We start from the raw sequence: 16942 nt of genomic DNA, 5'->3' as shown, positions 1-16942 counted from the left end.
GATTGCAAGAAACCCTCTATTACTGAAATTGGTTGGAGTTAAGGACTGTTGCCTTAGGTGTTTAATACCTCACAGGATTGCGCCCAATACTTTATGCAAACTCAAGACAATCAAATAAGGTTTGGATACACATTTGGATATACCTCCAAATCATCACTAGTACTTCACAACTTTTGATTTATCTGATATTTTGCCATTCATTGATATATGTCGGATGCAACCCTCTCCTGAGTACCATCAGGGCTTTTTTTTATACCATTCTCAGAAGTATATATATGACAGTGATGAATATGGGGGTTCCTTTGAGGATGCTGCTTTGAGGTACAGAGTGCCACATCATAAAATTTATTGTAAGGCCATATGATTGCTCCTTCTATGAGCATCAAGGCACTGTGAAAGAGGTAAGGAGTGAAAGCAGAAAGCTCCCTATCATTTGTAGAACTTTGATGTAAAACTATATTGTGTTTTAAGAGAACTCATCTCACTAACAAATAGTAATATGAGGATTATAAGTAAATGTGTCATTCTGAAGTAAAATTGATTTTTAAAAAATGGTTATGAAAAGCTTACCAAATAATTGTATCTTTGCAATTACAATTTAGTTCTCTATCTATCCCTAACTAAGGACAAAATATGATAAGGGGATAATATCACAGAATATATTGCTTGTTACATTTATCTGCAGGATTCTAACTATCTGCAAAAGTACTATTTTTCTATTTTATCAGCTCAGTTCCATAGTTTCTCATTCTTCTTGATATAAGACTTTCTGGTATGACTGTGCTCCGACTGGTCAAAATATAACTGACAGTTTTTCCAAATAACTTTTATTTGCTGAAGTTTTTTCTTTTAATTTATTCAGTGCTAACCTCCTGTAATCAGTAGAACAGAGCAGTATATGAGTTTACCACAGGTTAAATTTGCCAATAATTTTCAAACCCAGTGGGGATCAATGCAGGAGAAATTGTAGTCTACCTACATTCCTGCTTAACCTTTATATGTTGCATCGTATTTGCATGATAGTGAGCTTAGTTTAATCACTGACATTCTTATATGATATCCTTCTTTCCACTTATGTTTAAGGAATGATTGATTTGAAAAAGGGCATTTGTGATGCTACAGTGAGGAGACTGCGATGATATACTTAAGGACTTGTTAGCATTTCTATTATTAGTCACTATTTTCAGGGGTTTTATAGATCAACAATAAAATAAATTTCTGGAGGGGTGAAACTTGCCCCAAAATATTTCTACCCAGGAGCAAATTTACTTTTAACACAATTAAAAATGGAAAAATAGCATAAAATGAAACATGCCTTCAACCAATTTGTGTAAAGGAGCAAAGAAAATAGGATGCAATGTTTGAGAAAACTTTATTGCTTTCCATTAGCACAAACTTTGTTGTTTTTTAAATGTTTTATTTGAATAGTGTGTAAAATATTGTGGTAAAAATGTGAACTAATTGGTTTTGCTAATTTCAGTTCAATGGGATTCATGGATCAAGCACTATGCTTAGCAGAAAGCATTTGTAGGATCAAGCTCATAGTAATCTAGCAAGAAGATTTTAATCAGCCAGATTTAGTTGAATGACTGTCACAAGTATGTCAACCAGATATATTTATGATTAGTTTTATATTTCAAGCCAATTGCACTAATAGTACTAAGAGAAACTTACTTGGTCTATCCAAGATAAGCAATATTGTTTCAAACTATGAAACAGGCAGGAAATTAGTAAGAACAAACACACACCATAGGCTAAATTCTGCTCTCAGGTACACTGGTGTAAATCTAGAATACCTCTGTTGATTTCAGTCCCATTGCCCTCGACTTACACCAGTGTAAATGCGGTCAGATTCAGCATAACATGTTCTTTATTGATATGGAAGCTGAATTGTATATCAGTTTGATGATATATGATGATGATGACATAAAAGGTAAAGATCCCTTTGACCAGAAATTATGTTTTAAATATACATTCATAAAACAGTGCAGGACAAGAGCTGAAGATTTTTTTCCATGTGTTTTTCTCTCCACCTGAAAGCTGTGTGCAGATCCTGGCAGCCCTGCTAAATATAAGTAAGGGTTGCCCATAACTGCAGCTGGGACCAAATTTGAATGTTTAATGTGGGAAGGGACAACATGATGACTGAGGACAGGGGTCAGGAGAACTGATATCAAAAGGTCCAGAAGCTGGGAAGAGGATCATCCACCTACTGGGAATGAAATGAAGGAAAGCAGCAGGAAAGGGTGGTGGGCTAATGAGAGCTACATTGGCTAAATGTATCTGCTTGAGGGCACTGTAATTTATCCCTAGCCACTGTAATTTGCATCGTCCATATCATGTATAGATAGCGGAAGCCTTAAAAAAATGCTTCTGCTCAGAGGTTACATCACCTCTCCCTTTTTCATGATAATCATACTTAATTATACTCAGGCACTCCCATTGTGTGTGGACTATTTAAGAGAGTTTGAGACACTCTCATCTGACGGAGATGTTGCAGAAAGTGTTGGCATTGCTTTATTCTATAAAAACAAAACTGAAAATATCCAGAGTGGTCAATGAAGATGGTTAGATTTATGGTGGGAGTTGTTTTGTGATAGATTGCACAAGCTAGGATAATCTAGATAGAGAGGAGGAGTCAGAGGGGGAGTATTTAAAATTATGGAGGGATATAGTGAAATCTAATCAGTTCATTTTTTTATGTTTTCCTATAATACAAGGACAAAAGGTCACTTAGAACTAATGACAGGTACATGCAGAACAAATAAAAGGAAATACTTCACACAGCATGTAGTCAGCCTGCAGAATTCTCTGATGCAAAAGATCAGAGAGTCAAATATTGTAGATGGATACTATTCTACTTCCATTGGTTTCACTGGGAGGAGGAGGATTTATGCTTAAAAAAAGTGTAAATCAATCTCTTGCAGTAGTGTGAACACCAATTTACACACAGGTCAGGAAATAATTTTCACTTTTTGCACAGCATTTCATAACTGTCTGGGTGCATTATGTTTTTTTTTTTTTTGCTTTGCACATCTCCCCTGCTTCTGAAGCATCTGTTATTGCTCAATGTTTGGTCTGATTTAGCAAATTGTATATTCTTGGATGATTCTCCCTCATTCAGAAATAGTACCAATAATAACCACATTTCCTTCTGAACACCAGCCTTTTTTGTCCATAATTCATGAAGAGGTCTCTACATCAACTTTTTATTATTGCTTCCCTACCATCTCTTTCTCTGGATATTTCTGACATGATCATTTCCGTTGTCTACCAACTTGAAGGCCGACTCTAAAATATGTTGATAGTTGTCACAGTTACACGGAGAGCTGCACTTTGGACTCTTTAGTCCCTTTCAATTGAACTCCAGCTGGGCCTGATGGGTAGAATTGTTTGTAATCAGGGGGGGCTGCCACACAGAGATCCATGGTTCCACCCAGAGAGCAGTGGGCTTGGCACCTGTTAGCACTTTTTTTCTCCAGAAGCCTGTGACAACAGCTGATTAAAGTGACTCAGAAACAGCTTCTTCAAAATAAAGCATTATTTATTCCTTCACGCAAAGGTAAAGAACACACAGAACAAAGGAATAAAAACAAAAAGGCCTGTATATGTATTTTGCCTCACCTAAACCTTAATCTTTTCTTGCAAGCTTTAGTAAGTTCCTTTTATCCCATTTACCTCATCTCTGGACCAGAAGAGATCCTGCTTGCTACAGCAGCAAAGAGTCCTGTGGCACCTTACAGACTAACAGACGTTTTGGAGCATGAGCTTTCGTGGGTGAATACCCACTTCGTCGGAAGCATCTATACCTTAGTCTATAAGGTGCCACAGGATTCTTAGCTGCTTTTACAGATCCAGACTACCCCTCTGATGCTTGCTACAGTTTCTGTGTTTATCAGCCTCTTCTGACTAGGCAGATGCCGACAACCCATTCAACCCTCCTTATTCAGCAGGCCAACACTTTGCCAGCCCAGTTGAGTTAGGCAGGGGCATTCCCCAATTGATAGACTCCTCCCATCTGTTCACCGAAGGAGCCCTATCTCTGTCATTTTTTCATTCCTGTCTCCCCCTTTCCTCCTCCAACAGCCTCCTTTGATTTAACTCCTTGCAGTCAGGTAGGATGATATCAAGCAGGTAAACTGAGGCACATATTTATTAACAAATAATGCACACAATTCCCTCATTCTTCATGGTACTGAATATAATTGGGAAGAAATTTTCACTCAAACATTTCTATTCCTGGCAACTCAAGACCATGTCTAATCAGTTTCAGCAAAGGATGAGAAGGAAGACCAGTGTTCACTGCTTGTATATATATTTTTGAATTATTTAAAACAATTTTATATCACAAAAGGGAATGGGGACATGAGACAACAACTCAGGAGTTTCTGCATTGAGATCCAGCTGATCTGATTTCAAGAGATCTATAATTAAACAGTTAAAATGCAAGTGCTTCATTTTCCTCTTATCCCATTTGAGATGTTGAACACATAGTATATTGAGCTCATTTAGAAAATACCTGTGAAGGTCACCTTTAATAAACCATTTATCTCATATTCTCTTTTTTGGTTTCTGACTATGGGCCTGATCCAAAGTCCATGGAAGGAAATGAAAAGACTCCCATTAATTCCAATGGTCTTTGGAATAGGCCTTTAACGTAGTGGTCTGATTCTTTACTGTCTTGCATATTGTGTAGCCTTTTTAAAACTGTGCAATCTAATGCTCAGATTAGAATGTTAGTAATTTACACCAACTGTGCAAAATGAATACACAAACTGCAAGGTGGCAAAGAATCAGTCATTTTCCTACAGTTACATCTAAAGTAGTTTATGTTTCATGCTAGCTGATAAATAGATTAGGTAGAAAGACAGATAGGACTTGTGGTAAATCTAGTCCTTTCCCGATGGCTATAGTAAAGTGACAGACATTTGTAAATCACTGTCAGATGAAATTCTCTGAATTGTATGCAGTGTGGTTGTAGCTGTGTTAGTCTCAGGATATTAAAGAAACTGGGCGGGTGAGGCAATATCTTTTATTGGACCAACTTCTGTTGATGAGTGAGACAAGCTTTCAAGCCACACAGACCTGAGGAAGAGCTGTGTGTGGCTCAAAAATTTGTCTCTCTCACAAACAGAATTTGGTAAAATAAAAGATATCACCTCACCACCTAAAATATGCTCATGAAGTTTGTACCTTTATTTTTTTTCTAGAGCAGCCATTGTAATTCATGCTAATAGCATTAATTATGGAAATTTCCAGAATGTGTAAAACTAAAAATACTGTTAAAAATATATATTTTCAAATGCAATTAACGAGTCCAGCTTGATATTTACATTCCTATTTGCTATTATGCGTCTCAAATTCTTAATTTTGAGTCAGCATCTTGAATTGGACTTCTGTGGAGTGAATCTAACTAGCATGTTTGTTTTATCATTAATCTTGCTGGTCATTATATCATTTACTGTTCATTATAGCAAGAGATAAATTGCAGAAATGCTTAATATTGTTAGTTCAGCTTGGCTGCTTTCTTTAGTGACACTAATTCTACAGAGCAGTTGGGCAAAATCAATGTCTACTGGACCATTTGTATTAAATTATGCTTGTTATATGATTGAATCAACACTACATAGATTTTTCTCAAGTTAATTGATCAACTCCTACAAAACAAATTAATATGATACATCAAACTGAAGCTGAATTGTAGAGCAGAACAGAACAAACATCAGCACTGGAAGAAAGCCAGAATGCAGCAGGCCACACTGGACCAAGTAACCAGAATCCATAGCTATGGTCAAAAGGCCAAAATATAGTACAAAGAACTTAAGTTTTAATGTCTTTAATTAAATATCAAGTTGCAGGTTTAAAATAAAATTGACATTGAAACCCAGCACATTCACAGGGAGATTTGTCCAGTTCTCTCCACACTGCTTCCACACTTCATTAAGGACCCAATTCAGCAAACCAATTAAACCTGGGAGTAATCCCATCCCTATTCAGCAAAGCACTTAATGATATACTGACTTTTAAGTATATGCTGAATTCGATTTGACTTCATTGGAACTACTCATGAGAATAAGTGCTTTAATGAATAGAGGTGAGATTTCTTTAGTGCTTATGGTTTCTGTCATCTGGGAAGGCAATAGGATACATCCTTCGATCTGCTGGGTAGCTCTTCATAGCTGCTATGAAAAGTCCCTCCCCCCGGTTCCTCCCTGACTGTTGTTTTCTCACTACTAAGGGTAGACTGTCTCCATAACAGGTGTCACCCGGAACCTACAGTCACATGAGCCATGCTGTGTGCTCTCTGGACTCAGTCCCCTCAGTTTTAAAGGTCCAATCCTTGGAACAGAGTGCAGGGATGGATGCATCTGCGCTTACACCCCGGTTCCTCCCTGACTGTTGTTTTCTCACTACTAAGGGTAGACTGTCTCCATAACAGGTGTCACCCGGAACCTACAGTCACATGAGCCATGCTGTGTGCTCTCTGGACTCAGTCCCCTCAGTTTTAAAGGTCCAATCCTTGGAACAGAGTGCAGGGATGGATGCATCTGCGCTTACACCCTGTTACGGCTTTATATTGCAAACAATCCATTCCTACAGCCAGTGAACACTGGAGCACAGGAGCACTCCAGGTACACCACACTCTTTTCCGTTGTCATGCCCTGCAAATGCCGCATGCAGAAGGGTTCAGGAGCTGGAATAGAAACAGCTATGCTGGCTGGACATCACCTGGTTTATTCTCTTTCACTCAGGAAAAGCTGGTTTTCCATTTGCTTTGCACTGCTAAAGTGGTCCAAATCAGGGTGTCAGGATCTGGCCAAAAGTTTTCACAAATGTTTTTGATACAATGAAAAAAAAATCTTGCTGAAAATAATAATATTTTTCGTGATACAGTAAACAAAGAATATAGAATGGGCTAACCTAGGAACTAATTTTTTGTCCCTTCTTTTTTGCCAGTTACCATTTGGATTTTATGATACAATGGCTTGCAGTCATATTATTTGTGTGCACTATTGATTGTGCCAACAATCTTAAATACACAATTGACTGTGGATGTAAATGACACTATGAGCAAGACTATGAATTTTTAATTTCTGTATTAGGTAATGAGAGACTAGGATGATGGTCACTCTATAAATAGATAAGATCCAACAGGTAGAAAATATTGGATGAAAAGTTAGAGATGATTTGTAAAATCTGGCTCAATAAAAGAAGTTAAGCTAAGTCTTCATGTTCAACCACACTACATGCCATGAGGCATACTTTATATATGCTATTTCAAACCATTAACAGAAGTATTTTTACGCTATCGATTTTTCCTTGACATACATGTATATTGTCCTTTCTGCTTGTCTTCCATAGCTACCATGCTAAGAAGTTTAGATACCTATAATAAATGTTGATATAATCACAGCAATATAAATGCTAATGAACTCTATTTGGAATTATTCCATACTTTCTGAAAGCTGTCCATATAAATATCAGTGTATGACAAAGTTCAGCAGTACAGATAGACTGTACTGTAACCTGATTGGGGACTTGAAGCTTCCTCAAAGAAATGGGATTCTATTAGGTTTATGTATTATATGCAAGATGGACTGGGAATCTCCTTAGCTCAATGATAAAATATCTATTGCAGTGAGAATTAAAGTTCTCATGGCAGCACCGCTGCAAAGCAATGCGTGTACATAATTTCTAAAAGTTTTGAGAAGCCATCCCAGTGAAGCCAACTATTGGAGAGCAGAATATGTTCTAACTCATTTTAATGCCCCATATATGCATATATGCCTGCCTGGCTTTCAGGAAGGTTCCCATTATAACCAGTCTGCCCTGGGAAGCTACTCATATGTTTTTTGTACTCAGGGTTAATTTTACACACTGTAACCAACTGACACTAAATGGCATGAGGTAGTCTCTAACTTGAATGTGTACACACAGCCTGCAGTCAAATCAGTGTTAAAATAGTGAGCATACTAGAGAGTAACTTTTAGTAATTACATATACTTATTGGCTCTTTATTTTTATCTGTTGTACTATTACTTGTATCATTTGATGCCTTATGAATCACTATTGTCAACAACTGCTGGAATTTCTTTCCACGTGCATTTGCAAGAAAAAAAGTTCAGCCTTTGACCTCTGACCAAAGAAGCAAACAAACAAACAAAAAAATCTTAAATAGAAGGAAGCAGCTACTATTCAGCACATAGCACTAGATTTGATATCACTTTGAAATCTCCACAAATTCTGATAGCCGTATTCTTTAAACAAACATGAAGAAATAGAACTTGTTCATTCATTCGGTGTGACAGATGGCAGAATACTTGATTTGACTAGACACACCAGATGCACTTTGACCTTTGGTCCGATAGCATATGATAGCACTCTCACATTGCAACCCTGGTCTTGTTGCAAAGCCTTAATTTTAGCTTTACAGTGATGTCTTCCACACTCTACAAAAGAGCTGGGCAAACACTGAATATTTTCTTTGAAAATACAATAACATTTTAAAATGTTTGCTGCCCTTTTTTGTTCCCTTTCTCCGATATTTGAACAACCAAGTTTGCTGGCAAAACTGTTTGCAAAAATATATTCCAAAGCTGTATTAATGAATATTTGTGGAGACCAATTTTAAATGAAAACACAAAAGTATTTATGCTAGAAATACTTACCTGCTCATTCATTCATAGGATAGACACAATACCATGTGACTTACATCACAATAACAATTAGCCAACAGATCTTAATTACCAAGTATTAAATACTTGCAGAACATTGTTCACAATGCATAGTTTAAAAATAAATTGCAAAAAATAATGATTGACGGATTCTGAATAATAAATAAATTTGAGGACATTGCAATCTGCTCATGGTCGTTGCATTAAAATCTCTAGTTTAATCAGATGTACTTACTTCATTATTTACTCAGGTCTGTTCCCTAGTTATCCCTTGAAAACAGAAGCATGTTTCTGCAGTACTGCAAATGGATGTATTCATTGTGAATTTCTGGCCCACTCATCAATTCAAATATGATCACTGAGTTCTCCTATCTTACCACAACCTCTGTAGTTTGTACAGGAAGAGGGCTGCCTTTTCTGTGGTATACGGTATCTCATACAAGCAGCTTTAGTGTCTACATCTATCTGAAAGGGTTGCCCTTTAAAGAATGGATTAAGTTGATCCATGTGAATGTCCTTAAAAACAGTAGTGAAGATATGACACACCATTTCTTCTGAATTATTCTCTGTGTATGCCTCCTGGTCATGCTACAGGGAAAGCCATCTTCTTGCCTTTCCACCATTTTTTTCTTGCAATCATTTTCTTCTCCCTGTGTGCACTTCAAATACATCACCTTATACCATACTGCTGATAAACTGGGCCTTTAAACCTATTGGTTAAGGATGTACTCTGGATTTGTAACTGCAAATGCTAAGCCATATTTTGCTATTGAGTTTTAATTAGAATGTATGATGAAAAACAATGCAGATATTTATTTAAAATATAAGTGGACAATATGGGTCACTATGAAGATGTTTCACAATCTTTTCTCCAACAAGGTCTAATTGCAAAGTAATAAAAGGTGAAATAAATGGGTTAAATACTAGAACTGGTTAGACATTTTTTATCAAAACAGTTTTCTATTGCTAAATACCATTTTGACAAAACTGATTTTTGTGTGTGTCATTATACAAATTTTCCCAACATTATTTTTTTGTTTGTTAGTCTTAGAAAAATGTAGAAATTTTCATTTGGAAATTTATTTTAGGATTTTTTTTTCATTTGAAATGTTCAGGTTTCTAGCAAGACAGAAATTCTGAACTTCACCTACATCTGCTACATACCTGTACTTTCAATATCTACTGAGTTTGGAGGGTCTAATGCCTCACACTAATACTGCTCGTAAAATGAGCCTTGATATTTTGGGCTACAGAGTATTTCAAATTCATTTTAATTAATTTCTTGTTCAGATTGGTTAAAGCAGCAATATACTAGAAATAATTACTGGAAACACTTTAAAATGTCAGATCTTTGAAATCCTTACTCATGTTAGGTTTTCACAATCTGTAGTTTAGTCTGTTCTAATAACAATAATGGGCTAGGTCCTTTGGTGGAGTGAACTGATGTAGCTCTATTGATTGTACTCGTACTATGCCCATTTACACCAGCAGAAGATCTGGCTCAGTCCATTGAGAATATAAATTAATTATTCAAATTTGTACAATTAACTTTCAAACTAACCAACCTCACAAATATACATGCTTAAAACTTGCATGCAGCAGAGATCAATGTTTGGAGAGAAAAAAAAGACACATAAATAGCAGAGCTAGAGCTACACGGAATTGCTTCCAAATATTTGAATGAGACTTGCTAAAAAAAAGAAAAAGCTTGTGCTTTGCAAATTCAATAGCGTTTGCTGTTTTGGCTCAAGAGAGAAAGCGAGTCTGAGAGCTGCCAAGATTTACATATTTAATTCACATGTTCTATATGAGAGTGATAAAACAAAAGAGAAAGGTTTCAGGAGCAAACCCGGGGGGGGGTGGGTGAGGGGGTGACATTAAATTTCACAAGGAAACATTTAAAAAAGCTGTAAACCTCTTTCCCCTAGGCCTTGCTGAAAGGCCTGAGCTCCGTAGACATCAAAGGCTTACAGTAAATCAAGAAAATTAATTCAAAAGACACTGTGCTTGTGGAGGTGATGATCTACCACATTTGATTATCATAATACTTGTTTCAAGTAAAGATTGCTGCTAGATTAGAATTATTTTTCCAATGTTCTGGTGGTCTGGGAGGCCAGTACTTTGCCTATATGCATCTTCATTGTAAATGTACTACAACTCCAGAAAGCTCACTTTTCAGTATGAATTGGGTTTTTGTTTGTTTTCATGCCTGGTTTTATAGCCAGTACAAAAGAACAAATATATTCCTATTTTTGAGCCCTGTAAAAAAGTTCATGTAAGTGTTTATATTGCTTTTCTTGGAACTGGCTCTCTTTACTTTTATTATACTTTCACAGTGCATGTGAGCGAGGAGAGAAGGAGACCAATTGGTTAATGACAAGGCAATAGACTTCCAACTTTTAAGATCTCAGGTCAAGTCTTGATTAACTTTGAAATAGAAATGAGTTTAATGTTTTTGGCCTAGTCCCTAGGTGGCCTTTGTCTGCATCAGAGAAGTATAAACCATAGTTTGTGGATGTTTGCTTATGAAATTTTAGTATTAGAATAGCAAGGATGCTCCAAAGAGTACTGGTAAATCTCTTATATGTGGGTTCCCTTGCTAACAGTCTTCTTGGTTCTTCTTGAATCTCATTTTTCAAGGTTCACCTAAACCTCAGCTTTTGGACCATGGAAAATAGTTTTAGGGTGATTTGTGATTTCCCTCATATCATATTTTCTATTTTTAAAATAGTAATCAAATACATAAAAGTGAACATTTTTCTGCCCAGTAGTTTTCCACAAGGTGAGTTTGCTCTCACCTCTGTTTATGGGTTTTTGTCCTGTGTTACATACATGCCAGAGTAAATTACTCAAGCCAGCAGCTAACAGTGAAAATTTTAAGGAAGTCATTTTATTTCCTAGTGTTTATTCACAACATATCCAAAGACAGATTCATCATTTTTGTACATATATTGTCATAGATTGATTGGAAATTTTGTCAGGGATTGAGAGTGCTTTATATTAGTATGCTCTGTATTTTAACACTTTCTATGATTTCTGTTCTGCTGCAAAAAATGAGTTCCAACATCCTAGCTCGATTTTAATGATCAGATGTGCATAACAGTGTTATTTCACAGTTTGCGATTTGGGATCATCCTGCCACTAACACCAATATGAGTTATATAGGGCTAACGTAGCAGTGGATTGCTGAATAATAAAGTAGGATTACATCTGCTTAACATGATCATTAAGATAAAAGATAAACGAACTGAACATCATTTCTTTAGCTAATTTTGGTGTTAATGTGCAGAAATAGGCATTGCATAAAATATACACAATACAAATGATATGGGGGAAAACATGCATATTATTTGCTGTTAATTCACCATGTTAAAAGTCAAGGTGAGGAATAGAACAAACCCTTCTCAATTTTTGAGGCTGTTGAAGACTAAATCTAAATATATCAATGGAGCGTTTTCCAGTGAGCTCATTTGCCTGCACATATTAGAAATCATTAGTATGCTTCAGCCATAAGTTATCCTTAATTACCTGAGGAATATCGTATTTTCTTTTGTAATTTATGTGTTCATAATAAAAGCAAATTATAGAAGAAGCATCGTCTTAATTTACATGTGCTAATTAGTGGAATATTATTCCAATTTTAAAATCAGTAATTTAATATTTTGGTAAACTAAGACAAGACAGTATTTCCAATTAGTTACACTAAATTGTTCCCAAGTGGTACAGGTTTAATAAAAGACTATTTTAAATCTGCTAAGAAAAGTTTAACTATAATGAATATCATTGTATATTTTTTTGACTTCTGATATTACAACATATGCTCAGGTTGTTCTCTATTTCCCCCACTCAGATATAGGATTTTGTGATTAATATTTTTTGCTGTGTTACCTCTGCTGCTAATGAAAAACATCGGATGTTCCCTTCACTTCACAAAATGCAAACTCAGACAAAAATATTTCACAGGTGAATTCCTTATGAACACTTCTAATTGCTTAGGAACAGTGTTTAAAAATCTCAAGTAATTTTCCATTATTATAATGAATAGCATAAACTGTAATTTTTCATAGTAATTAACTTGTGTCAGCACCATTATTTTTCATTAATTATAAATGAAAAAGAATGAAAGATCACCCGCAGGAACAGATGTGTGAAATTGTCTCTGAGGTTCTGTTCTAGCTTGTTTTGTTTTGTTTTTTCTCCTTTTTCCCTTTAATAAATTGTATTGGGCATCAGAGCCAGCTATGCAAGAATACAAATAGTAGTGGATATCCAGGGGAGAATGGGACAAAGGGCATTTAATAAGGTTATGGTCTGTGAAGTCCAATATTCTAATGAAAAATGCAATTGCTGCCGGCATAAGAGATAAAGACAGAAAACAAAATGTGGAGCATGTACAGGCTTACAGCTGTGAGAAGCTGGAGAAAACCAACCTGACAGGAAAATTCTCTTTTTTTAAAAGGAAAAAAAACCCCACACTATCTATCTATGTCAGGCTTGTAAACCTAAGGTGAACTTAATTAAAGTCAATGGAGAAAAAAACACTTTAAAGTATTATTTATTGGCTTCCATAAGTCAAGTATAAATATTCATTTGTTCATGATGCTCCCGTTCTTCTTTTCAAGACTTTTAAATTGTTTCTGGAGGGAATCAATTAGTGTGTAGGTTTTTAGGTATTTTACCCACAGTCCCCACCTTTGCTCTTACTTTTTGTCTCTTGGGTTTGCCTCACACAAAACAAGAGCAAACATAAATATAAATGTGGTCCCTTCTAATCCTATGATTCTATGAAATTTGGACAATTCTGATCTCCTTTAAGGTCAAAGTCAGCTCCCATTAATGTCCTTAACAAGAGTTACTGCAAGTTCTGAGCACTTTTAACTCCTACTAATCAATAGTCTTGTTCAAGCAAATGTAATCTATCCTATTTTGATTGGCGTGTGATGTGGAGCTGGGCAGGAACTGGATTTTCCATTTTGCAGGACATTCTGTGAGTTCAATTTTTTTTCTGCTCTGAAATATAATGAAAACAAAAAATGCAAATTGTTCCTTTGAGACAAAATTCTGGGAAAAAATGGGTTGATTGGAATATTTTGTTTTGATAAAATAGAAATGTTGCATTCTGATTCTGACTCTTTAATTTAAATATTTTTATAACAAAGTTTCAAAATGAAAAGTGATTTAAAAAAAAATCAAAACATTCCTTTCAAAACAGAACCTTATCAAAATGCTTCCTCCCTATATTTTCTCCAAATTAAGTGTTGTCAAAATTGACAAATTTCAGTTTTGATGAATTAGCATTTTCTAATGGCAAAATTTTGATAGCTTTAGTGTGATGCAATTATCTCTGACTCAGTTACATTGCAGCAGCTCAGGTAAGTCACTTGCCATCCTCCCCCCATTCCTGCCATGAGTAGTAATCTGCTATTGTATCATACTGTAATCTGGTACTGTAGCTAGCATGTCCACCCACTTTTTATCCAATATGTTTTGCAGTTGCTTACCTCACAATGCCTGGAACAAAAATACAGAGAGTCCACATACAGGCACAGTATAAATGGCTCCCCCCTTATGCCTTAATGTGGCTGTACTGTTACCAGAGTGACATTATGTGATTCTGATGTCACTGCAGATGGGTCACAAGATAATTTCTCTACATACACAGAGTCCACACTATTGAAAGTTTGGGAAACTTGCTGTAAACTAGTATCTATATACAGCTGCCAATAGTGTATTGTATGTGGATATGTAAATATTGCTTTATATTTTGTAAAACATTCACACAGCAGAAGGCTTTCAATAAAAATGAACATGTGTGAAGACTTACTACTTAATAGTAACCAACCACAGTATGTATAGACTCCTTATGCAATATCACCATTCGCACAAGTAAGGATTTCTCATGGCATCAGGGGTGACTGGACTGGGTCATAAATGTATGGAATGGAAGATGGAAGATGGGAGTGATTAGCAAGGAAAGCTACCTTATTGAGGTCAGAACATGTAGGGGTAAAGTTAGAAAGGCCAAAAGCCATGTAGAGTTGGACCTTGCAAAGGGAATTAAAACCAATAGTAAAAGGTTCTACAGCCATATAAATAAGAAGAAAACAAAGAAAGAAGAATTACTAACATAGTTCCTGTCTTTAAAAAGGAGAAAAAAGTGATCCAGGCAAATACAGGTCTGTCAGTTTGACATCTGTAGTATGCAAGGTCTTGGAAAACAAATTGAAGGAAAGAGTAGTCAAGGACATTGAGGTCAGTGGTAATTAGGACAAAATACTACATGGTTTTACAAAAGGTAGATCGTGCCAAACCAACCGGATCTCCTTCTTTCAGAAGGAAATATATTTTTTAGAGAAAGGAAATGCAGTGGATCTAATTTACCTCGATTTCAGTAAGGCATTTGATATGGTTCCACATGGGGAATTATTAGCTAAATTGGAAAAGATGGGGATCAATATGAAAATTGAAAGGTGGATAAGGAACTGGTTAAAGGGGAGGCTACAACAGGTCATACTGAAAGGTGAATTGTCAGGCTGAGGGAGGTTACTAGTGGAGTTCCTCAGGGATCGGTTTTGGGACCAATCTTATTTAATCTTTTTATTACTGACCTTGGCACAGAAAGTGGGAATGTGCTAATAAAGTTTGTGGATGACACAAAGCTGGGAGGTATTGCCAATACAGAAAAAGACTGGGATATCACACAGGAAGATCTGGGTGACCTTGTAAACTGGAGTAATAGTAATAGAATGAAATTTAATAGTGAAAAGTGCAAGGTCATGCATTTAGGGATTAATAACAAGAACTATTGTTATAAGCTGGGGAGGCATCAGTTGGAAGTAACAGAGGAGGAGAAGGACCTCGGAGAATTGATTGATCACAGGATAACTATGAGCCGCCAATGTGATATGTCTGTGAAAAAAGCTAATGAGGTCTTGGGATGCATCAGGCGAGGTATTTCCAGTAGCGATAAAGAGGTGTTAGTACCATTATACAAGGCACTGGTGAGACCTCATCTGGAATACTGTGTGCAGTTCTGGTCTCCCATGTTTAAGAAGGATGAATTCAAACTGGAACAGGTTCAGAGAAGGGCTACCAGGATGATCCGAGGAATGGAAAACCTGTCATATGAAAGAGCTTGGCTTGTTTAGCCTAACCAAAAGAAGACTGAGGGGAGATATGATTGCTCTCTATAAATGTATCAGAGGAATAAATACAAGGGAGGGAGAGGAATTATTTAAGCTCAGTACCAATGTGGACACAAGAACAAATAGATATAAACTGGCTATCAGGAAGTTTAGACTTGAAATTAGACAAAGGTTTCTAACCATCAGAGGAGTGAAGTTCTGGAACAGCCTGCCAAGGGGAGTAGTGGGGGCAAAAGACATATCTGGCTTCAAGACTAAGCTTGGTAACTTTATAGAGGGGATGGTATGATGGGAGAGCCTAATTTTGGCAATTAATTCATCTTTGACTGCTAGAGGTAAATATGCCCAATGGCTTGTGATGGGGTGGGATCTGAGTTACTACAGAGAATTCTTTCCTAGGTGTAAAAGCAGCAAAGAGTCTTGTGGCAGCTTATAGACTAACCGACGTTTTGGAGCATGAGCTTTCATGGGTGAATACCCACTTCGTCGGATGCATGCTTTTACAGATCCAGACTAACACGGCTACCCCTCTGATACTTTCCTAGGTATCTGGCTGGTGAGTCTTGCCCACATGCTCAGGGTTTATCTGATCGCCATATTTGGGGTCGGAAAGGAATTTTCCTCCAGGGCAGATTGTCAGAAGCCCTGGAGGTTTTTCGCCTTCCTCTGCAGCATGGGGCACGGGTCACTTGCTGGAAGATTCTCTGCACCTTGAAGTCTTTAAACCATGATTTGAGGACTTCAATGGCTCAGACACAGGTTTGATACAGGAGTGGGTGGGTGAGATTCTGTGGCCTGCATTGTGCAGGAGGTCAGACTTGATGATCCTAATGGTCCCTTCTGACCTAAAGTCTATGATTCTATGATTCTATGTATAAAGTAAATAATATAAAGATCTAGGAAGGTGAACAAATAAACAGAATACACAAAAAGCCTGGATTTGAAATATGTAAAGTATTTTTTAAATAAATAATCTATCACTACACAGCATATCAATCATTAAGTTAAAATAGGACATGGATGGGAAAAGTTTGTACTATGTTATTTAAGCATTTTATAAGATTATTTCACACATAAAACTCTAATTTAATCTTCATAAAATGTTGTTTTCTTTTTTGTTTC

The sequence above is a fragment of the Mauremys mutica genome, chromosome 6 (assembly GCF_020497125.1).
Source record: "Mauremys mutica isolate MM-2020 ecotype Southern chromosome 6, ASM2049712v1, whole genome shotgun sequence".
NCBI classification, from domain to species: Eukaryota; Metazoa; Chordata; order Testudines; family Geoemydidae; genus Mauremys; species Mauremys mutica.
Note: the sequence above shows the minus strand (reverse complement) of the source record.